Source organism: Arvicola amphibius, chromosome 8 (genome assembly GCF_903992535.2).
Source record: "Arvicola amphibius chromosome 8, mArvAmp1.2, whole genome shotgun sequence".
NCBI lineage: Eukaryota > Metazoa > Chordata > Mammalia > Rodentia > Cricetidae > Arvicola > Arvicola amphibius.
In genome coordinates, this window is record NC_052054.1 from 37159468 (window position 1) to 37169001 (window position 9534).

Below are 9534 nucleotides of genomic sequence, written 5' to 3' on the forward strand. Positions count from 1 at the left end.
GAAAGCCTGTTAGATTTTTGTCAAAGGCCTATCTGCATCTTCTAAAGATGATCAGATGTTTTTTGATTTTAAGTCCACTTTTATAATTTATATTTTTATTGACTTATATATTTTAAAACATCCTGCATCTCCATAATAAAGCCAACTGCACTATGGTTGATTATCTTTCCATGCATGTCTATCCTCAGTTTACAAGCATCTTATTGAAGATTTTTGAATCTAAGTTCACCAGAGATATTAAACTGCAGTTTTCATTCTTTGTTGGCTTTAATACTGGCTTTATAGAAGGAGTTTATAAGAGCTCATCTGTGTTTATAAATTTTTTAATTATTTAAGAACTCTTACGCATAGGTATTTGAGAGGTAAAATTCTACTGGGATGCATCTGTAATTTGATTCTTTTTTTTCCCCATATTTTTTATTAAAGATTTCCATATCCTTCCCTCCTCCTCCTCCCCTTTCCCTCCCCTCCCTTCCACCATACCCCCTCTCCACCCCTCTCCAAGACAAAGAGCCATCAGGGTTCCTTTCACTATGTTAAGTCCAAGGTCCTCCCAGCTCCCCCTAAGTCCAGGAAGGGGAGCAACCAAACTGACAAGGCTCACAGTGAGCCCATCCATGCTGTAGAGTTCATGTTCATTGCCGTTGTCCTTGGTTTCTCAGACCTCCTCCACCGTCAGCCACATTCAGAGAGTCCGGTTTGGTCCCCTGTTCCATCAGTCCCATTCCAACTGGACTTGGTGGTCTCCCATTAGATCTGTACCACCGTCTCAATGGGTAAACGCACTCCTCACGGTCCTGACTTCCTTGCTCATGATCTCCCTCCTTTTGCTCCTCATCGGGACCTTGGGAGCTCAGTCCGGTGCTCCTATGTGGGGCTCTGTCATTTTCTCCATCCTATGCCAGGTGATGGTTCTATGGTGATATGCAAGATATTCATGAGTATGGCAACATATTAGAGTACTACTCGGCGGTAAAAAACAATGACATCTTGAATTTTGCATGCAAATGGAGGGAAATAGAAAACACCATCCTGAGTGAGGTAACCCAGGCCCAAAAAGATGAACATGGGATGTACTCACTCATAATTGGGTTCTAGCCATAAATAAAGGACATCGAGCCTATAATTCGTAAAAAAAAAATCCTAGAGAAGCTATATAAGAAGGTGAACCCAAAGAAAAACATATAGTTATCCTCCTGGATACTGGAAGTAGACAAGATTGCCGGACAAAAAATGGGAACATGGGGGTGGGGTGGGATGGGGGGAGGGGGGGATGGGGAGAGAAAAGTGTGAAGGGGAGGATGGGAAGAGCTTGGGGGAATAGGATGGTTGGGATATAGGAAGGGTGGATATGGGAACAAGGAATTATATATCTTACTTAAGGGAGCCATTCTAGGGTTGGCAGAGACTTGACTCTAGAGGGGTTCCCAGGTGTCCAGGAAGACGCCACCAGCTAGGTCCTTGGGCAACGAGGAGAGGGTGCCAGAAATGTACAGATCCTATTGCCATACTCATGTAATTTGATTCTTTTAAAAATCTGTAATGTTTTTTATTATCATTTTGATCTCATTATATATTATGGGTTAAAGTTGTTGGTTTACAATTCCTAGTTTAACTTTGGTAATTTGAATGCACCAAGTAGTATGTCTCCATTTATTTTAGGTTTTCTGACTTAAGGACATTTAGGTTTTTAAATGTACCATTATAAATATTCAGAAAGTTTTTGCTGTCTATTGTGATGATTTTCTGTTCATTGTTGATCCTCCTCATTGGAGTAATCTCTTTTTTTTTTCTTTTTGGTTAGTTAGGAAAATGGACTGTTGATCTTGTTTATCATTTCTAAGAATTAGCCCTTAGATTCATTTATTCTTTGTATTGTTTCTTTGCTTCTATGTCACTAATTCCTGTTCTGAATTTATTACATCTTGCCATTTAGGGGGTTTTGTTTTTTCCTTGTTTGTCCAAATTATTGCTGCATCATTAAGTCATTTATTTGTGTGTTTCTTGATTTTCTTAATGTAGGAACTGTGACGATAAATTTTCCTTCTAAGATGTCCTAGAAGTAAGCTGTGTTTTTAGTGTCATTTAATTCCAGGAACTTTTTGTATTTCTTTCTTTCTTTTTTTCTTTGACCCCTTCATTGTTCAGTAATGTGTTGTTTATTCTCCATGAGTTTGAGTAATTGTTGTGGAATACTTTGCTGCTGATTTTCAGCGTTATTGCTTTATGGTCAAATAGGCTACACAAAGCTGTTTCATTTCATCTGGTTTTGTTAAGATTTGCTGTGTGGACCGGCATGTGGTCTATTTTAGAGAAGCTTCTGTGGACTTCCAAGTAAAATGTGTAGACTTTGATGTGTGAGTGAAATATGTTGTAGATATCTGTTAGGTTTATTTGATATATTACATCATTTAATTCTGATATTTCTCTGATTATTTTATTTTATTGTCTAGATGATCTGTCCGATCTGTTAGAGAAAGTTTGGCATTGAAGTTACCCATTATTTTGAGTTGGAGTTAATCTGTGTTTCTAAATAAAATAATATGCTTTTTATACAATTGATTCCACCAGAGTTTGAGGCATATATGCTGAGGATTGCAATGCCTTATTGTTTTCCTACTTCTAATGAAGTGTGATTCTTTATCTCTTCTACTTAATTTCAGTTTGAAAGTCTATTTGTCATATATTATGATAGAGACCCCTTATATTTCTTGGTACCACTTATTTGGATAGATTTTTTTAAATCCCTTTACTTTAAGGTGACTACTATCTTCAGAGGTAAGATGAGTTTCTTGCAGAGAATAGAAAAAATAAATTTTGTGTTTCATCAACCATATTTTCATTTATTTGATATCTATGTTTTTTGGTTTTGCTTATTACTGTGTCTTTCAATTGGAGAATTGAAGGCATTAATATTGAAAGTTACTATTGGAAAGTGAATGATAGCTGTAATGATATTTATTTGGTATTTATTTGTCTTACTTATTGTTTAGTTAAGTCCTTAGTCATATTTTGGTTTCATTTATTTTCTTTCAATAGTCTTTTGTTTTGATTATTCTTTTCTTCAGTCACAAATATTGCTTCCAGTGTTTCCTGTAGGGTTGATTTAGTGGACATGGATTCTTCTAGCCTGTTTGTATCATAGAAAGGTTTTCTTTCTCCTTCAATTCTGGCAAATAGTTTCTAGATACTGTAAACTAGGTTGGTATCCATGGTCTTTTAGAAGTTAAAGTTTATCACCCTAAATTCTTGTTTTTAAAGTTTACATTGAGAAAATAGCTATAATCTTGATGGGTTTTCCTTTATTTGTAAACTGTGAGTTTTCTCTTGTAGCTTTGAATACCCTCTCTTTGTTCTTTATATTTATTGCTTTGACTGAAATATTCCATAGAAAATGTATTTTCTTCCCTTGTCTACTTGGTGTTGTATTTGCTTCTTGCATCTCAATGGGCATGTCTTTTCATAATTTAGGAAATTTTTCTTCTATGGTTTTGTTGAAGATCTGATCAGTGTTACTGGCATGTGAATCTTCTCTGCTCACATCTTGAATTCCAATATTGTTCTTTTCACCAGTGTCCCATAATTCTTGTGTGCGTCTTTCATTTGTGGTTTTAAAAGTTATTTTTCATATCCTGTGATTGAGTGGTCTCATTGATCTATTTACCTTCAAGTTCTTCTATTCTACCTTCTACATGTTCCATAATACTTGTAAGTTTCTCCCCATGACCATTTTAATTGGGTTATTGAGATATTCAACTCTATCTTCATCTAAACTTTATTGTTCTTCTACGGTTCTTTTTCCTGAGTTCAGTGTTCAGATGCTAAATTGTCTTCGCCATTTCATTAACCCATATATTTATCTTTTTTGGCTATCACTCATATGTTTATCCCTATTCCGTTTATGTTTATTACTTTGTTTGTCCCTTTCTTTAAATTCCTGGAATTCTTTTATGAATTTAATGACTGTTCTTTTAAATTCTGTGTCCTGGGTTCATCGAGGTGATTTTCTTTCTTTTTTTTTTTTTAAATATTTATTTATTATGTATACAATATTCTGTCTGTGTGTATGCCTGCACGCCAGAAGAGGGCAACAGACCCCATTACAGATGGTTGTGAGCCACCATGTGGTTGCTGGGAATTGAACTCAGGACCTTTGGAAGAGCAGGCAATGCTCTTAACCTCTGAGCCATCTCTCCAGCCCTGAGGTGATTTTCTTTTAAGGAAAGAAACTTTTTTCACAGGATGTGTGGGCTTGGGGTGGAAGAAGACATACTGTCTTGGTCATTCCTATTGTTTGTGGTTTTTGCTATATGACCTGGATCTGTGGACATCTTCCCTTGGTTGTGTGTCTGATGTGGAATTCTAGCCTGCTTCAGAATGGGCTCTGAGGGAGCTGTGTGGCCAGTGCTAAACTTTGAATTGTGGAGATGGTGAACATGTAGGTGGTTCAGTGTAGAATTCCCAGGAAAAGCCAGGGGGATGCTGGTGCCTACAAGCTGAGCTTGAAATTGGAGGAACTGAAGTTTTGATTTTTATTATTTTTCTTCTGTTCTTAAAATTTCCATATGATTGATGTCCATTTCTTTTTTAGTTCCTTTAGCTTGTCCCTTCTTATTTTGGGTAGTATTTGTATGTATTTTAAATGTTTATCAATGAACACCAACTAAGTCCCAATGGGTCCCATGGTCTGATTATTTCATTTTTTTTCAGTTTTGGTTTTCCTATTAGTTTCATGCTTCTTCCAATTATACAACTTATTTCATTTTATATGAATTTTTTAGTTATCTTTAGTTAGAAACAAATAACCCAGTCCTCTTAATAGGAAGAAAAGTTATCCTTAATGTTATTTGTGGCTGCTGTTTCTTGGTTTAAATCAAATGAAAGCTATTGGAAAGCTCTTTTGTATTGGAATAACATCATTTCTCTGTACTGTCTCTGTGTTTCTTTGGATTCTGTTATTGGCTTTGTTCCTCTTTAAACTCTCTGTGTTATTTCATTAGTTTCATGCTCTTAGTGATGAGATCCCAAACCTCTCTTCCTAGCAAATCTTTTTTTTTTTTTTTTCAGCGAAGCACTTGGCCTCCAGTGGCCCAAATTGACATATTCACCTGAGTAATATGGAGATCATTTATTTCTGAATGTCCAAAACTGCCTAAGAGGCTGATTTCTACCCATGACAAGTCATCTCACCTAGTCATTTCCTCTTAAAATACATTTTAATTAACTAATTTTTATTATTGCATGGGTTTGCATGCTGTGTATAAGGGGCACAAGTGTTTGGGCACATCCATAGAGGTCAAAGTAAAACTCTGGGGATCGCTTTTCTCCTTTAATCTTAAGTTGGATTTCAGAGGTTGAACTATTGGCAGGCCCACATGGCAATTTCATTGAATCATGAAACTGTCTTATTGACTTCACTTTGTCATCCCTTAATTTCTGGTTGATGCTTTTAGTAAGTGCTAAAACTTCTCAGTGGTCTTCTGCTTTTCCAAATTTTAGCCTTCTTATTTCTGCATTAACTATCTTCCCCCATTCTAAACAATCATTGAATCATATTGTTGGGATGTATGTTGTTCTTTTGTTTGTTTTCCTTTTCTTTAGGTTTTTTTTTTTTTTTTTTTTTTTTTTTTTTTTTTTTTTTTTTTTTTTTTTTTTTTTTTTTTTTTTTTTTTTTTGTCGTAATGATTCTGTAGTTAGTGTCCTGTTTCAAAAACCTTAGAAACAGATACATTCCCTTAACAACAGACATTGGCATACACTGTTAAGTAAACTATTAGTTGAATGAGCTAAGGCAGATTACTTAACAGTTTTTTGCTTCTGGGACCCTATCTGTTAAACAGGTATGATAATGATAATGCCTACCCAGAGCAGACTGCAAACACAACTATAATCTCTCCTTCCTCTCTTTCCCTTTCACCTTTGCAATGCAATGTAGCAGCCCCTATCACCACCACTCGAAGTTGACCTCCTCTCTGGGTTGGACTGTGACCGGCTTTTGTCAACAAAATGAATAAGACTGTCTGTGCTGAGGCTAGCTTCCAGGTCCTGGAATGCATCTGCTCTCAAAAGTTTTCCAGCTGTTGTCTTAGCAATCCTGGATAAACTTTTAGGGGCCAAAAGACCATACAAGGTAGAGAAAGACCCCGGAACTGGTGCCATTATAGGATGCCCAGTACCCAGCCAATCTGGCTACAGCCCAAAGATTATATGTGACTTTAGCCAAAATAAAAAATGCTGCCCACCTAGAGTTCCATGCTAGATAAACAGTTGTTCTCTGAGGTACTGGAGCTTTGTGTGACAGGAAAGGACAACTGATTATCTTCTCAGTTTGCCCTGAAGATTAAGTGTGTAGATACGTGTGAACTGCTAGGAATTTAGATGGCACAAGGAAGCATCATTGAAACATTAGCTGCTGCAATTTTTTGTCAAAGAATCCCCACATCAGAGGTTTTCATCTCTCACACAATTCTGCTGTTTCCTGTGCTGTTAATCTCTCCTCCTCAAGGTGTCCTGCACAACTGCCGATTACCACTCAAACACAAAGACAATGATGCTGGGCCCAGCTAAAATATTCAGTGAGTCTTTATTGAAGTTTAAGCTTCTTAGCTTAGGTATTTAAAGCTTGTCCAATCTAATTTCTTCAATGTTACCCTCCATTCCTCCATTTCATTTATATTTGATACATTATACTTATAACTAAACATCAGACAGAAAATAATTTTTACAATGTAGAGATAATTATATTGTAATGATTGATATTATATCCATGTTCTCCAATAGTGTTCATACAAAGAGTTGGACAATAAAGGTAGCAACAATTTCAATGTTGAACTCATCAAATTAACATTGTACATTTTCGACAAACTAATCCACTATAGAATGTTCCTGGAAACTCTGTATTCAATTCCTTTTCATGATGACTATGATCTATTAGAGGAATAGTAACCTTGCGGCTTTCCTGTTTTTCTTCCCATCATCCTTAGTTGCTGCACAACAAAGACTTGGGAGAACTCTTTAAAATATAAGAACATTCCAGAATCACTGAAAAAGCTTTAAATAAAAATTTTAAGCAGAACAATGGAGTAATCATATGTAGATTAAAAAAAACCAAAAAACATTTTGCTCCTGTATCTCTGTGAGAGCTAAAATGAAATCATATTTCCAGGAAAGAAAAGTTGAATTTCTACTATTAGGAAACTGAAAGAAAATCTCTTTGAGTGTGAAAAAATGGATTACTTTCTTATTTTACCAACAAAACCTCTGATAATAAATTAGCTATAGCAATATTGGCTTAACGTGTCATAAAAATGAATTATTTTTTCTTAGTGAGTTTTATGTTGAGTGAACTGTATAGTATTTTGAACATAACTCCTGACTTTAAAAAAACATTTGAATTCATTATGAAAATGCATAACGTGGAATTTCAAATTAATTTTTCATTAAGCATACAACTTTGGAAATCTAAAGTCTTATTATATCTTAAATTCTCTGAAGGAAATCTAATATAGCTTCATCTAATGAAGAACTAGACAAAACAAAAAAACCAGTGAATTCCATATATAATCAAAATTATTATTTTCTAAAACAGCTACCATCCTTACATGATTTCTCCTTTTGTGAAGTTAGATAGTAACATAAGAAGAGTTAAACTCAGCTATGTGTCCATAACCAAACACCAACTCAGACAACAAATGCTGAAAAACACAGACTCAAGAGTAAATATGATCTGGAATGACTAAAGATGATTCTTCTCTATTAAAGGCATCAGGACACCCAGAAATCACAGAGGTTACCACAGGAGCAGCTCCTAAATCCTTTTTAGGCCATCATTGGAACTGGTACTCTAGCTCAGGTTTCTCATGTGTTAATGAGAGTGTTAAACATGCCACGGAGAATTGCTATAGGAATTTAATGAGGTAGCAGATGTGGATATTCTTACCTCTAACTGTAAACTGTAAATGTTAGTTCTTGTTAATAGAGAAGTTATATGTTCGCTTTTTACATGTCAACTGAAATTGTCAATGAAGCATATCTGATGCAAATGGTGCCTTTATAATTCTGCAGTATTTTACTAATAATTAATGATTAAAGTTTCAGTAGAAGAAGGGAACAAATGTCATATTTACAAACAAATGCAAATCCAGGCAATCTCTATAGTTCCTTCTAACCTCGACCTTCATCTTCCTATAATCATAACTGATAGATGTTTCATGGTTCTCATAGGTGCAATGTAATAAATTTTGTACCAATTGCAAACACAAAAACCCTTTACTGTTGCTTTCTAAGGATCAGACATGATTACTTTCAGGGACATTTCCTCTGAGTGATGTTCTCATTCATGATGTAGATATTGGTAGAGTCACTTGAGATTTGCTAGGTTGGTTCTCCTTGTAGGAGGCAACAGTAATAAAACACAACATTGAATATAGTTGCCGTGAAAGTGGTATTTTGAGAATTTGTGTTTTGGATATTTTTCTTTCTGTAGATCCATAAAGTAGCTGAGCATAACTCTGTGTGGGTTGGTTTCTCTTTGTGTTTTGACTTTCGTATCCAAAATGGGACAGTTTTCTTTGGCTGACTTGGCAGCGGAGTCAGTCTAGCGTCGGTGGTGTGTGTCTGTTTTATTTTTTTAAAAGGAGAAAAGGGATTTGTACAGTGACCCAGATGTGTGCTCTCTGAACTCCACTGTCTGTGTTCAAATATGCAACGTGAAGTGAACAAGGCTTTAAAAGGCCCTGTTGGATACCTTGGGGGTATTTCTTGCACAGTGTTTTGGCGGTGTGCTCTTCTAGCTGAATTAGATTTATAGCTAAAACACTAAATCTTCATTATACATGACAGCCTTACTCCCCTGATGTCTTTGTCCCTTACCATTCTCAGTCCTATGTTTTTTTACTACTTCAACATCTTCTTTCTTCCCTTTCCTTAGCCCCAAGATCCCCAAATATTCTACATTCCATTCTATCTAAAAGTTGGAATTGCATTAAATTTGTGAGTGTGTCATTCTTGCATGTCAGAAAGTAGAAAGAACAGAGTAGTTTAAAGATGCCTCATCCAATCTATCAAGACTGAGTCAGAGCTGCACAGAGCTTTTAAGGTGTTCTACATGACTGGATGCCTGACATAACTCATCATTGAGAAGCAGTCATTCATGCTGGCTAGGTATAGTTAGGGGAGTAAAGAATGCTATCTCAGGTGTGTGGTCTCGAAGCTGTTAATTTTGTTATATCCAACACTGATGGCCAACTTAAAGAGCCAGTTCAAACATTCAATGGACTTCACCCTCTTTTGGATTGTTTAGAATTTTTAATAAGTTAAAAACTAGACAGACTCTATAAAAGGTTAGTAAATTCTGAAAATACAAGAAAGTTAATTTTCTTAGTCTTAGCAATATAAGAAAGACCAAATTGCTTTTATCTACAACCTGGATTTTTTTTAAAGTCATATCATTGTTATATATTCTTTCTCTGTTAGTAACAATTGCAATACATTGACAAAGAATAGCAATCAATACTTATAAAATTGGCTAACTTG